Source organism: Cryptomeria japonica, chromosome 1, assembly GCF_030272615.1.
Source record: "Cryptomeria japonica chromosome 1, Sugi_1.0, whole genome shotgun sequence".
In the NCBI taxonomy this organism is placed as follows: domain Eukaryota; kingdom Viridiplantae; phylum Streptophyta; class Pinopsida; order Cupressales; family Cupressaceae; genus Cryptomeria; species Cryptomeria japonica.
Genome location: NC_081405.1, coordinates 202,371,853 through 202,386,802, shown reverse-complemented (window position 1 = coordinate 202,386,802; position 14,950 = coordinate 202,371,853). Strand labels below are relative to the sequence as shown.

The window sequence follows — 14,950 nt, the reverse complement described above, 5'->3', positions numbered from 1 at the left end:
AACACGTAGTACCATCTGTCTATTCTCAAGCCTTGTTATTGACTAACTCCATCTACTATAGTAAATTGCATCGCGTGTTAGCCTTTGGCTTTACCCCTATTAGCTACATCAAATCACAACTCGTACATGAACAATGGTCCGAGAGGTTGTGTCTCTTCTGGTTCCAAAATAGAAAAATCATACAGACTAACAACCTTGTGTTAGACAGAAGCAGCCATCAAATGCAAAACCTATGATTAGAAACCTGCCACAAACATGGGGTGTTAGTCCCCCCATTTTGTTTTTTGCAGCCACAATAGAGGTTTCCCACTGCGAGAGTAACTTGAGTTTCATGCTAGTGTTTTCTCTGATAAAAGTACCAAGTTTTTGTAGCCCGCAACCTCTTCTTCCTACCAGGATGCCCTCCAAATGTGATTCCTTCATTCACAAGCTTTTAATGTGCATGTTATGCACAATAAACTGACAGTAACCATGAAGCATGCCGTAGCCATCCTCCGACATTTCCACATAATTTTGCATGGGCGCCGAGGACTGAAACCGAGAACTCGACAACAACTCCACATCACATACCATGGGTCAGAGCACCATGAGAAGTTGGCATGGTATGCATGTCTTGGAAATATATGTCGATGCATGTTGTTGGTACAATACGTCCACTCTCGAGCCACAATACACATAGCCTCCCACATATATATGCATTTATGTTTATTTTGCACTTTTCGAGTGTGATTAGGTGCTTCCAACTTGTGTCAGACATGTCTATTCTGGCTTCAAAATGAGATTGTAACAATGACATGAATCAACATACATGACACACATCTATTCTGGCTCCAAAAAGGACATATCGTACCAATGACATGCATCAACATACATGTCTGAGAATAAATATATATATGCAAATACAAGTGGCAGGCACCTAATAGCTACATGAAAGACAAAGTGAGATAAAATGTTTTATTTCAAATTGAGCTTCTTCTACGTGCTCTTGACCTCGTTTACATGTTATGGTTTGCCTTTTGATGCAAACAGACTCCTCAAAATTAGGTTGTTGACTCGTTGATGTAACCATTCCTTGACTGTGTGTGACTTGCTCTTGTTTAGGAGTTGATCCATTGTTTGCTGACAATTAGGAGTTGATTTGTTGTTTGTTTGATGATAGCAAACATGGCGCCTTTTTCATTTGCCTAACATGGAAAAAGTAAGACTAATGTGTGAATGAAAACATTATTGTTGAAGGGCTCCTTGTTGAAGCAGCCTCCGTCTATTCTAGCTCATTGTTGAAGGGGGATTTATGGGACTATAGGTTTTCTTTTTTTTATCTAATGAGCACCTGAGAATAATGGAAACAGAGCATAATATTTCCATAGTTTCTTTTATCTATGTTTTATTCTGTTGTTTTCCTCTGTATTGTAGAGGACATGCTTGTGTGTGTGTGTGTGTGTGTCTGCGAGTGTCTATGTGTGTGTGTGTATTGCTTCATTTTGACATACACACACACACACACACACACACACACATATATATATACTAACACACACCAAACTGCAAACAAACAATCCAAACCCTGACGGTTCTCAACAAAATCCCAAAAATTAGCCGTCAACAATCAAAAAGGGAACCTTGGTATCCTGACATGACCATGCTACAAAATGATGCCTAATTTTCACAAACGGAACACAAAATGACACAGGAAAAAAAAAAAAATATATTGAATGTCTTAGGGTTTCAAATTACCGCAGCCGCCTAAGCCTCCACCCAAATTGTTGTCCTCTTGACACCTCCTGAGGGCACACTCACAACCACCTTTGCGATACAAAAATGATATAAAAATTTACAATTTCAAACACTGGGTTGACGAAGGAATCATAAAACTATCTTTATCTGTTAGAGTTTGAATTTACCGATGCCACCATAACCCTAAACAACAATCTTCAATTGTACCACCCCCTATATGCTACGATACCTCCTCCCTGCACATGAAAAAAAACCCATGTGTTAACAAGCGAGAAGGGTATACGACTAACAATATACCCAGACAACTTGGGTTATGCATGCAGTCATCTTTTCTCCTCCCCTTCGGAGCCACACATATTTTAAGAATGCATACCTATAACTACAATTGAAGCGCAACTCCTTTGCTCAGTGATTCAACCGGGCACATGAATTTACAGCCTGAATTTCCAGGGTCGAATATTTTGTTTCGCCTCCACCAGCGCGTTCTGCATGCAGCTAATAGACGAAATATATTTTCAATTTTCATGAAATGGAGTTTCCATTCAAAATTAAAAAAAAAATGAATTGAAAACTGTGCCCATAACACGTGGCCGCCACCCGATGTTAGTCATGTTAGTTGACGCAAAATCAAAATTGGTGGTCACCGAAAATGTAAAATGCTTGCCCAGCAGTATGTTAACCGCCTTGCCCGATGTAACCATAACCATCACATCACGGTGACAACGGTCGGGAAAGTGTTAACCGCGAACAAGTTTTTCCGTCAAACGCAGAACGACAACATCATCCATGTCATCGCAGCCGCAAATTCCTCCATATCATCTGTGGGTCCCAGGAACGTCACTCTGATGGACCTGATGTACTTGAATGGTATGCCTTCGGCATCATATCGAGGCATGTCATTTTGGAGCCAGAATAACTACAGCCTTCTTGGACTACAACCTTCTTTCTTATTCTAAACATGATAGATTTAGAATTAAAAAATATCAATTGCAATCTTTTTTGATGCACATACAAGACAGTAGTAAATGGACTTGAACTAAATATAATTTACTGTTTTGTTTTCTTCTTCTTTTTCTAGAATTTGTGGAAGAGTCTAGAAGCTGTATTATTTTAAATACAAAGTTAATTTGTAATAAGAAATTGTAGGAGAAGTAATCCAGGGATAGTAACACAGAAAAAACAGAGTATGAGAAATATAGGGTAGATGTGGCTGCATCAACAAAAAAAATTATATTTGGGGATTTGTTTTGATGCATAAGATTGAAAAGAGAAGCAACTCTGTTTTAAATCAGATTGTATATCTTTTATGTATAAATATATATGAAGTTTTCCTAGCTATAAAGCTCATTTTCTGTCGTGTCTCTATTATACTTTGTTTATAATTTGTTTTTCTATATCCTCCGTCTCTCTCCAACAATGGTATCAAAGTTGAAGGTTATTTGGTGAAGTGACTGAGAAAGTCTTTTTCAAAGAGATAGAAGGGTTTTTTCACAGTCTATAATGGCAGCTCCAATCACAAGTTTGACAAATCCACAGATCTCAGAGTTTAATGGCAAAAATTATGATTACTGGGCAATCACAATGAAGGCATTATTTTGTGCACAAGATTTATGGGAGTTTGTTGAAAATGGCTACCAAGAACCAGTAGAGGCAACAGTATGTAATATCAATCAGAGAAAGACTTATTGAAGGAAAATAAATAGAAAGATTCAAAAGCCCTCTTCTTCATCTTTTGAGGAGTGAATGAAAGCATTTTTCTGAGGATTCAAGTAGCAACAAAGTCCAAGCAAGCATGGGACATTCTTCAAACAACCTATCAAGGAATGGAAAAAAGTAAAAATAGCTAAGCTGCAAATGTTAAGAAGGGATTTTGAGACCATCTACATGAAAGAATTAGATACAATAGACTCATTTTTCATTCAAATCATTGGATTGGTAAAACAGATTAGATCTCATGGTGAAAACCTTGAAGAAAGAAGAGTGGTTGAAAATATTTTGAGAAGTTTGCCTACAAGATTTGAATCTATTGTGGTGGCCATAGAAGAGACAAAGAATCTCTCACAATTTTCAGTGGATGAACTTCATGCTTCACTCATTTCTCATGAGCATAGACTGAGCAGGTTAACAAATTCAAATTTGGAGCATGCATTCAAGATGCAAGTCTCAATCAACCATGGTAGAGGCAGGGGAAGAATAAATTTTAGAGGTAAAGGAAGAAATGCATATAGAGGTGGAAGAGGCAGCCCATCAAACTCAAATGGAAGAGGTAGCAGCCCATCAAGCTCAAGTGGAAGATGCAACTATTAAACATCAACTCAAAATCAGCCCCAAAGCCAAAGGTATGACAAATCCTCAATCCAATGTCATTATTGCAAGAAATTTGGGCATTACATAAATGAACGTAGAAAGAAGCAATATGACTCTAGACAACAAAGTGCAAATTTTACCAGTGAAAATCAAACTCAAGACAACATGCTCATAGCTTGTAATGTTGCACAAGAAAGTGAGAAAGACATATGGTTTTTAGACTCAGGTTGTAGCAATCATATGACTGGAAATTTGGAAATATTTTCAAGTTTGGATGAGAGTGTAAAATCATATGTAACATTGGGGAATGACAACAAAGTTTCAGTTATGGGTAAAGGAAGTGTCAACATTCTAACAAAAAAGGGGGAGAAAAAGTATATTTCAGAAGTGTATTTTGTTCCTAGGCCTAATCATAAATTAATGAGTATAGGGCAGCTCATTCAAAAGGGGTATAGAGCCTATTTCAAAAACAAAGAATGCATAATTTAAGATGGATTTCCAAGCAATCAACTCATAGAAAAATTTCAAATGACAAACAATAGAATGTTTCCCTTAGGGATAGAACCGGATTTGAAGGTAGATCTTTCTGAAGAATACCCCTCAATGAAGCCACACGTACATGAAGAAAAAATTGTAGCAGTCCCCCAAGTAGTTTATCAAGCTGAAATTAAAGATGAAAATTGGTTATGGCATCTAAGATTTGGGCATCTCAACTTTGGAAGCTTAAAGTTATTGCATAAGAAGAAAATGGTGAAGGGGTTGCCACTAATAGACAAACCGGATAGAATATGTGAAAGTTGTATTTTGGGTAAACAACATAGAGAATCATTTTCAGCCGAAAAGTCAATTCATGTAAACAAACCATTAGAGAATATTCATTCAGATTTGTGTGGACTAATGCAAACACCTTCCATTGGTGGGAGCTACTACTTCTTGACATTCATTGATGACTTCACAAGAAAAACGTGGGTCTACTTTCTAAAACATAAGCATGAGGTGTTTTCTTATTTCCATCAATTCAAAGCTCTTGTTGAAAAATAAAGTGGGCACTACATCAAAGAATTGAGAACAGATAGAGGTGGTGAATACATTTCAAATGACTTCATAAGATTTTGCAAAGACCATGGAATCCATGAACAATTCACTACAAGGTATACCCTACAACAAAATGGTGTATCTAAAAGGAAAAACAGAACAATAATGGAAATGGCAAGAAGCATGTTGAAGGAAATACATTTGTCAAATGAGTATTGGGTTGAAGTTGTATCATGCGCAGCATATATAATTAATAGATCTCCTACTAAAAGTGTTATCAATATGATTCTGGAAGAAGAATGGAGTGGAAGAAAACATAATGTTTCTCATATGAGAGTATTTGGATGTGTGGCATATGCACATGTGCCAGATGAGTTGAGAAGAAAGTTGGACAACAAAGGAGAAAAATGTATATTTGTGGGATATAGTGATGAGTCAAAGGCATACAAGTTATACAATCCAATCAGCAAAAGGGTTATAATCAGTAGAGATGTGCAGTTCATAGAAGATGAAGCATGGGATGGAACTTTGGATAAAACAATCAATATTGTAGCCAACATACCACAAGAAGAAAATGAAGATTTTATATCAGCAAGTACTCCTTCAAATGTGGCTCTTACAGTTATTCAAGGTCAACAAAGTGGACAACAAATGAAACCATCAAGTGTAAGGACAACCCCACAAACACAAGCAAATACACCATCAAATATGCAACAAACTCCATCATCAATTGGTACTCTTGGTGTTGGACCATCAAGCCCACCTTCAACAAATTCAAGTGATATGCCCAATTCTACATTAGCAAGCTTGAGGAGACAAAAAATCGAGAGTTTAAGGGAGATTTATGAACAAAATGAAGGTAAAAATAATGCAGGTCAGACTTCTTTTTTTTCTTTATAATCACATGAAGATGATCCAATTCATTTTGAAGATGCTATTAAGGAAGAAAAATGGCTAGATGCAATGGATGAAGAAATTGATGTGATTGAAAAGAATGAAACATGGGAGTTAGTTAGTCTTCCACAAGGAAAAGAGGTGATAGGAGTGAAGTGGGTTTGCAAAACAAAATTGAATGCAAATGGTGATGTGCAAAAACACAAGGCAAGGTTGGTGGCAAAAGGCTATTCACAATAACCTGGGGTAGACTACAATGAGACATTTGCACTGGTTGCCCACTTAGACACTGTGAGAACAATACTAGCCATAGCAACTCAAAACAAGTGGGTAGTATATCAAATGGATGTGAAATTAACTCTCTTAAATGACATTTTAGAAGAAGAGGTCTATGTGGAGAAGCCACCTAGGTATGAGATTTTAGGTCATGAAAACAAGGTTTACAAGCTCAAGAAGGTACTCTATGGACTCAAACAAGCCCCAAGAGCATGGTATAGTAGAATTGATTCTTATCTTTTACAAAATGGATTCAATAGGTGCAGCAGTGAGACCACATTGTATACCAAAATGAATGAGCAAGGTGAGATCATAATTGTTTGTTTATATGTTGATGACTTGATATTCGTTGGTGATCTTTCACTTGACATGTTCAAATTAGCTATGAAGAAAGAATTTGAGATGATTGATTTGGGTTTAATGAGATGTTTTCTTGGCATTGAAGTCAAAATGATAAAGGTATTTTTATTTCACAATCTAAGTATGCAAATGATGTTTTGAAGAGGTTTAATATGATGAATTGCAAATCACCACCAACACCAATAGTGACAGGTTTAAAGTTGAGTAAAGATGACAAAGGAGCTAATGTAAATCCAACATTGTATTAAAAACTTTTTGGTAGTCTCATGTATCTAATAGCCACAAGGCCGAGTATAATGTTTGGAGTTAGTCTCATTTCAAGGTTCATGGAGTCTCCAAAAGTTACACATTGGAGTGCTGGAAAAAGAATTTTGAAAAATCTTAGTGGAACAAAGAATTATGGAATATTTTACTCTAGGTCAAATGATTTCAACTTGATAGGATACACGGATAGTGATTGTGTTGGCAGCATAGATGGTAGGAAGAGCACTTCAGGCTATGCTTTTCATTTTGGATCAATCGTAGTATCATGGGCTTCAAAGAAACAACCAATAGTTACTATTTCATCAGCTGAAGCAGAGTATGTAGCAGCTATAGGGGTACCGTCTCAAGCGGTTTGGATGAGAGAATGTTGAAAAAATTGAGGTATGAACAATAAAGTGCAACAAAGATATATTGTGACAACAACTTAGCTATAACATTATCAAAAAATCCAGTATTTCACAAAAGGAGCAAGCATATAGACACAAGGTATCACTTCATCAAGGAGCTAATCAACAATGGAGAAATAATTTTGGAACATTGCAAGTCAGAAGACCAATTTGCTGATATCTTCCCCAAACCACTGGGAAAAGAAAGTTTTGTGCATCAACGAAACAACTTGGGTATTGTAGATGGCAGTTACGATTAAGGAGAAGTGTTGAAATTAATTCCCAACTGGCCACTTGCTCCTCCGTAGACTGAATATTGTCCATCCTATCTAATCAACCTTACCATGCCCGTGCCTTCTTTCTTACTCCAAACAGGATGGATTTTGAATTAAAAAATATCAATATTTTTTGATGCACATACAAGACAATAGTAAATGGACTTGAACTAAATATAATTTACTCTTTTGTTTTCTTCTTCTTTTTCTATAATTTGTAGAAGAGTCTAGAAGCTGTATTATTTTAATACAAAGCTAATTTGTAATAAGAAATTGTAGGAGAAGTAATGCAGGGATAGTAACACAGAAAAAACAGACTATGAAAAATACAGGGTAGATGTGGCTGCAGTAACAGAAAATTGGAACTGGGGACTTGTTTTGATGCACAAGATTTAAAAGAGCAGCAACTCTGTTTTAAATCAGATTGTATATCTTTTATGTATGAATATATATGAAGTTTTCATAGCTATAAAGCTCATTTTTCTGTCTTTGTCTCTATTATACTCTTTTTATAATTTGTTTTTCTATATCCTCTGCCTCTCTCAACCAAATACTACAAATAATGTGTTGAAGGATTAGAGTACCTGCACGTAAGTTGCACCCTAAAAATAATTCACAGAGATATAAAGACTGCCAACATTCTTCTAGACGACAATTTAAATGGAAAACTGCCGGATTTTGGTCTTTCAAGAGTAACAATTGATGGAGAGGCATCTCATGTGACGAGTATGAAAGGAACAACTAGATACCTAGACCCAGAGTAATTTTCTACTTTGCTCTCTCTTTGCTTTACCGCAATGCTACATATAAGAAAATTTTCATTTCTAATGTTTTGGACGTTATATTTTTTATGTGACAGGTATTTTAGCACTCATATGCTGACAGAGAAGAGTGATGTTTATAGTTTTGGGGTGGTTTTGTTAGAGATCATTTGTGGCAGGGCATCAATAGATGTAAAAGTCACTATGGATGAAATTAATATTGACAGCTGGGTATGAACTTCTACCAACCCTTCATTGCAAATTAGGACGTTAATTTGAGGCGTCCCTTATCGAAGAAATTAACAGTGTAACTTCGTAAACTGCTTTTGCTCAACAGGTCAAACCCTTTTTGGAGATGGCTGAATATCCTGAAAAATGTATACAAATAATGGACAAGCGATTAGTTGACAATTACAGCTTAAAATCCATTGCCCATGTGGCCAAGTTGGCAATTAGGTGTGTTGCAGATAATCCGTTGTCAAGACCTAGTGCAAGCGAAGTTTTGGTAGAGATGAAAGCGGCTGTGGAAATTCATGCAGCGAATTTGGACATCTCCGAAGTGATGGATATTAATTATCAAGATCAGCAGATAAGCCCAGTTTTTCTATCTGATTGTACTAAACACAGGGACATCAACTCAATAGATAGCAGTTCCATCTTTTCTCGGAGGGAAAGTTAGTCCATAGGTTGTTTAAAGATGGTAAAAAATAGAGGAACGAAACGATTGTGTATTTTTATTTGCTAGGCGTGATTTAATATGCATATAAGAATTACGATTGGGCATGGCTAGTCCATGTATAAATTATTTACTACGGATTGTCATTAAGCCGACCCAATCTAGATATGTGTTAGTAGAATATCCAAACTGATCGTTGTTCTTCCATATCGGACTGCAAGGAAATTTGTTCTCTAGTTTTCTAATTTAAATTCGTACATGCTACTTACTGACCTGTCATTATAATATTGAGAACAAGTTTTCTTATGTGTAAAATATTATTAACTTGTCCAACCAAAAAAAAAGGGCTATCTTGTATAGAGTATTAATTTGTCCAATTGGCTGGGCTTAACTAGCAAACAATAAGTTTGTAATTTGACTGCTTAGGTGGCCGGTGTGGGCCCATTCCATCCACCAAAGTCCTCATTTCTTATGTAGAAGCTTGTTGGATGCCTGTAAGCATTGGGTGAACTAAAACAAATCTAATGGAAAAGCATCCCTGTCTATCTCGCTATTGTCATCGAATACCTTGCTGTTGAAGCGAATCCTATCCGATGATTATTGGATTTTCCAGTTAGAAATGCTCTAGTAGATATGTATGCAAAATATAAGATAATAAACATGGCACATAGTAATACCCTTCTAACCTTTACACGTTGACTTTTGAATAGGCCAAGACTACTAGATTAGGGCAACTAGTACATGTGTATGACTATTTTTTCAGTTAAATTTATAGAACCTCCTTATTATAGATTTATGTTTTTTCTGTTAGCACAAAAACCGTCAAATTATAGTACTCAACATACCAGTTTGACACTCTTTGCCTCAATTTGCTTATTCAAATTCATCTCTTTGTCTTGTTTCTAGACCTCTAGCCTTTTGTGTGTGTGTGAGAGAGAGAGATTATTGTTATTACTAAAATTCATCATTTGTCTATCATTAAACCTAGATCACACATATTAATCTCAAATCCCATTTCATCTCATAAGGGAACATTCATCTCAAGTTTTCAACACTCTTATTAGGATTGCAGCTAAACCTATTTATTTTCTCCAACCTGAATCATGTGTGGACAATTGAAATATTAATTTATATCCACAGGGTAGGATCTCATTTCCATACTCATCAGAGGGAACAAGTAGTTCTTCAACAACTTTTTGAGGTGCGAGATGAGAATAAACTAAGGAAGGACCTAATTTCATAAAAGGGAAAGGAAAGATGAGGCTTACCATTAGAAGTTAGGCTAAAAGGGTTCAACCTCGAAGCACCATGGTGGTAGACATTGATGAGATGGTTTGAAGAAGAATAGTTCAGGCATAATAGAGTTGCATTTTCAAATTTTATGGTTTTAGACCATTTAAATAGCATGGACTCTAAGAGGATTGTGGTTAGGAGAATCTTTTCAAACTCCACACTCACATATACCTAGAATAAAAAAACTTGGTTCTAAATAATATGACATTATCTACACTAAGAAATTGGTGAAATAAGTTGGCTATACTAGAAATGATCTCTATTTCCCATAACTATAGGAGAAGGCTTGAGAGCCTATCCCAAGAGGGAATAGTAGCTGAAAAATCATTCGAGGATTTGAAGCTAGTAAGCTATTTTTAGAGCACTAGACTTTTCTTTCCAAAGAACCAAGGACCAGCAATAATAATATTCATATAATCTTCACAAAAAGAAAAGGAGAAGTAGAAAAAACCCTTAGAAGGCATTGAGATTGAAACATTCCCTTTAATATCCCAGTTAGTAGTTACACACTATCTAACCACTTCAATCTTAGGATGTACAAAAAACCTACCAACCAAGATGGAGGGATTGAAGAGTGCCCAAGCAAGAGAATCTTAGAGGATGTCCCATTAGTTGACGAGGTACTCAAAATTGTAACTCCATTTCCAATAGCACTACAAATATTCTTTAGATGAGGAGATTCTGGCAACAACTCAATGTTCCCATTTCAAAATTTCTAGAGTTCTCTCAAGAGAGCTTGATGTTATTGTAATTTTTTTTTTAAAACAAAACACTCTTCATATATACCATTTTTTCATATTTTATGCAAAACATAATGTTCAACACCTTACATGCAGCCCTAACACTTTGGATAAGATATTCAAACAAAATCCAAGAGTAAGTGTATGATTTCAAAGAATCTTTAAATGAAACGTGTGAACACTATTAGCATTCTAAATTTTAAAAAGGAGAATATTTTCTTTGTTTTAATTAAAGAAATGTTAGTGCATTATAATGCAAGCATGTTATAGAATAAGTATATTATATTGCATTTCTCTTTAGTCCAATATATATTGAGTCATAGAATATTCATGTTATGTCATATTTTAATTTTAATTAATTTATTACATTTTTTGGTTACCCATCTTAATACGCATACCCTTCAATAAACCTATAAAAAAATTCCCAAAGATTCCTATAAAAAATAAAAAGATTTTAAAAAACATTATATTGCATTCCCATTAGCCCAATACATCTTGAGTCATATCTAATAGTCGTATTATGTCATATTTTAGTTTAAATTAATTTATGAAGTTTTTTAGCTACCCATCTTAATATACATACCTTTGACAAACCTATAAACAAAATTCTAGAAGATTCTTAAGAAAATTAATTTTAAAAAAAAATACATGATATAACTATAGTAATTCCCTTCTCTCATTAGATTGAAAATTAGCATGGCTCACGACTTCAAACAGGATAGGGTTTTGTGTCATAAGCAGAGCAGGGCTATACAAGCTCTATACAAGAAAGGTCCCTCTAGGCCAAACTGATTGCCATTGCTTCTTTAACAAAAGTCTCGATTCTTCTAACTGAGCTCCGGCCCTGTTTATCCTCTACCTATCAGCCCGTTTTATGTTTCCTCATTAATTATTTTTTACCTCATATTCAATCCCATGGAGTTGTCCTTACTTTACTACATCCGGACACCATAATATCTTGCGTTCTCCAGCTATTTTATTTAATTTTCTTTATTGCTCCTTAGGGTGCGCTGACTAAGTGTTTACTAAGGTAGTATGTAGTCCATGTGTAAGCTACAAATTCATTCCAAAGGGCTTGGACTGCAGGGACGTAACCACATGATTCCAACAAAATGTAAACATTTATAAATTTGCAATATATAAGTAACTTATAATCGTAACAATTAAGTCTTCATTCGGATACAACATAAAATAGAAGATGACAGAGAGAAATCATAAACTTCATTCATAAATGAGATTAAATTTTAGTAATTTATTAGCAGATAGGCTATTTTTAGGTGGGAAAACTCTCCACCCGAAATGTGTCTCACGCCGCAAATGTTGATGGTTTAACCGGAAATTCTGATGTTGTGCAGAAATTATCTATGTTGTCAATCAAACGCATTGCCCAAACTCCATTTTTGTGTATGGATGCTACATTTTTCATCTTTGGGCAACGTGTTGGCATGGTTCAGACCAGCAAGATTAAAATAATGTTGAAGGATACACTGCCTAAAATGCGCTACCTCAAGTGTGTTTAAATAGCTTTCAGAAGGTGAAAAGAGGCATTGAAGCGCACTCTTTGCAGTGCTTACAAATAGTTTGCAAAGAATCACAACATAACCCAGGTATGTTATAGCAGCGCATTCTTCTAATTGTGAATAATCTTAGCTGGGATTGTTGGCTGATCTATTTAAACTTTCTTTTTACTTCTCATTTATGAATTACAGATGCTTAATTATTGAAAATGAAATAAATGAGTCTAAATTGATTTTTTTTTATACATAAATGAAATGTAGCAAGCCAAGATAGAAAGTGTGTAAGGTGAGGAAAACAATTAGGGTTATCATGTGCCCTAATTGGGAAAGTAGCAATTTTTGGTTTAAAAAAGGAGCATATATCTCGCTTCATCCATACAAGAACATATGCAACAATAACTTTATAAAAAATCTTATACTTAATCTTCTAATTTTGTAGTCCAAATATAGCCAAGCTGCAAAAGCCCCATGGGCCATAATTAAGTGGGAAAATAATTAGTAACAATTTATTCTGTCTGTAAGAACCTTGCAGTGTCGCGTTCCAATCTAAAATGGAGTCAATAATGGCGCTAAATAATTCAATATAATAGACAAAGAAATTTGTGGCGGTTTGAGAAATATAGAGTAGACATATGACTTCATGACTTGATTTCTTTTCATTTTAATCATCTGTCAACAATGCTTATCTCAGTTAGTATTTTCAATAGCTAATTCTATTACAACTTGGAACAAACTGAAATCTGAGCTTACTTTGACTTTTTCCTGGAATAATCAAACATTATAGATTGAAATAACTTTCATTTGATTTGAGTTTTGAGGTTCTTATCATAGTGCTGCATGATTGTAGAGATTTCTGGAGCAGCTGCAAAAATTCTTCTATATCATCAGCATTTTGAGTGCCCTACTGGACTCATCTTCAAGGATACAAACCTACAGTCAAACACATGCAAGTCTCTAAGAAATGAATCAATGAAAATCGATAAAATTACAAGAATCATGAGAGCAGATGCTTGGCGCATGAACAGTAAAATATTTTCTTATATCCGCAATGCTGTTGCCTTAAAACAAACATTAAGATTGTGATTCACTGAATTTGAATTCATTCTTTACGATCTAGGTGCATAATTATTCTATAATGAAGATTCAATAGGCTCAAAACCACAAAAAATATTGAAATCTAGGCCCCTTATCATACAAATTCCATGGAAATCTGAAATAGATGTAAACCAGGTATTGATAATTAAACACACTAAATGAGGAAATCTCTTCTACAGGAGAGAGAGTTTCCAAGAAAGACAATTGTGAGAAGTGATATAATATTGTCTAACTAGTGAAGCCCCCGTGGCAATTTGTGACTAACTTCTCTAGGTTGTAGAGTATTTATGGTTCGCTAATACTTTTGAGGCAAATGTAACCTAAAATTGGTTAACAAAGGGCAAAAAGGCAATGTCAAAATATTCTTCACTGCAAATTTACTTTGAAACCCCATTAGATTTTGTCACAGTGTCTTGCACAACATACACTTGAAATTTTTAGTGTTGTGTATCATTTGAATACTTGATGTATTTGTTGGAAATGTATTCAAGTATAGACAATGTGCATGAGATCTTTTTGGCTGAACGCATGCAAGATATGGAAGTATAGACAAGACACATGAGCTATCTTGCAATATGCCACGTTCCAGTTGCCTGATTTCAATTAGAACCTACTCAACTTTTGACCTCCCTACCCTACCTTATATTAAGTTTTCCAATTCAATTAATTGATTCAAATACCTAAAAGGATAGATCAGGTAATGATAACATTGACTAAATTGTCAAGTCGAGTGCTACTTTTTAAAACTCTAGATTCTTAGGCAATTTTGATCAGTGATTTTAGAGTAGGTGAATTTAAAGTATTTCTTTTCTAACAGTAACAAGCAATTATCATAAATTTGGGTGCAATCATACCAGTGTTAGTGCACTGGATCCCATCATAACTCCATAGTTAAGCGTGCTTGGGTTGAAGTAGTACTAAGATGGATGACCTCCCGGGAAGTACCATGTTGGACCCTTTAAGAGTCAGATATGCAAAGACGACTTTGAAATTTGAAATGAGTGGAAGTAAGAGAGGCGGTAGTGGAGATTCTAGGGCTTCCTCAGGGGAGGAGGATGCCAACAATGAAGACGATGGATATAGTGACGCATGGATTATTGTAGGGATGGCCTTTCTAGGTGAATCGGTGTTTGGTGCTTGTATTGTCTTGGGGATGGACTGGAAGCCCCTTCCTTTCATTTAGTAGTGGGATTTGGTGCTTTCTTCTCTGATTTTTGCAGCGGTTGTTGGTGTTCTCTCCCTCAGATAGTGTTTTTTCACTACTTTTGTGATGTACTGGGAGGAGCGTATGGGAGCTTATGATATATTTCTCTATTCTGATTGTAGTTTGTGTTACT

At 35.4% G+C, this 14,950-nt stretch overlaps 1 pseudogene; it reads left to right on the top strand.

The window, feature by feature from the left end:
• Positions 1-14,453: 14,453 nt before the first annotated feature.
• On the top strand, positions 14,454-14,571 carry LOC131858703 (5S ribosomal RNA; annotated as a pseudogene).
• The last annotated feature ends 379 nt before the right edge of the window (positions 14,572-14,950 follow it).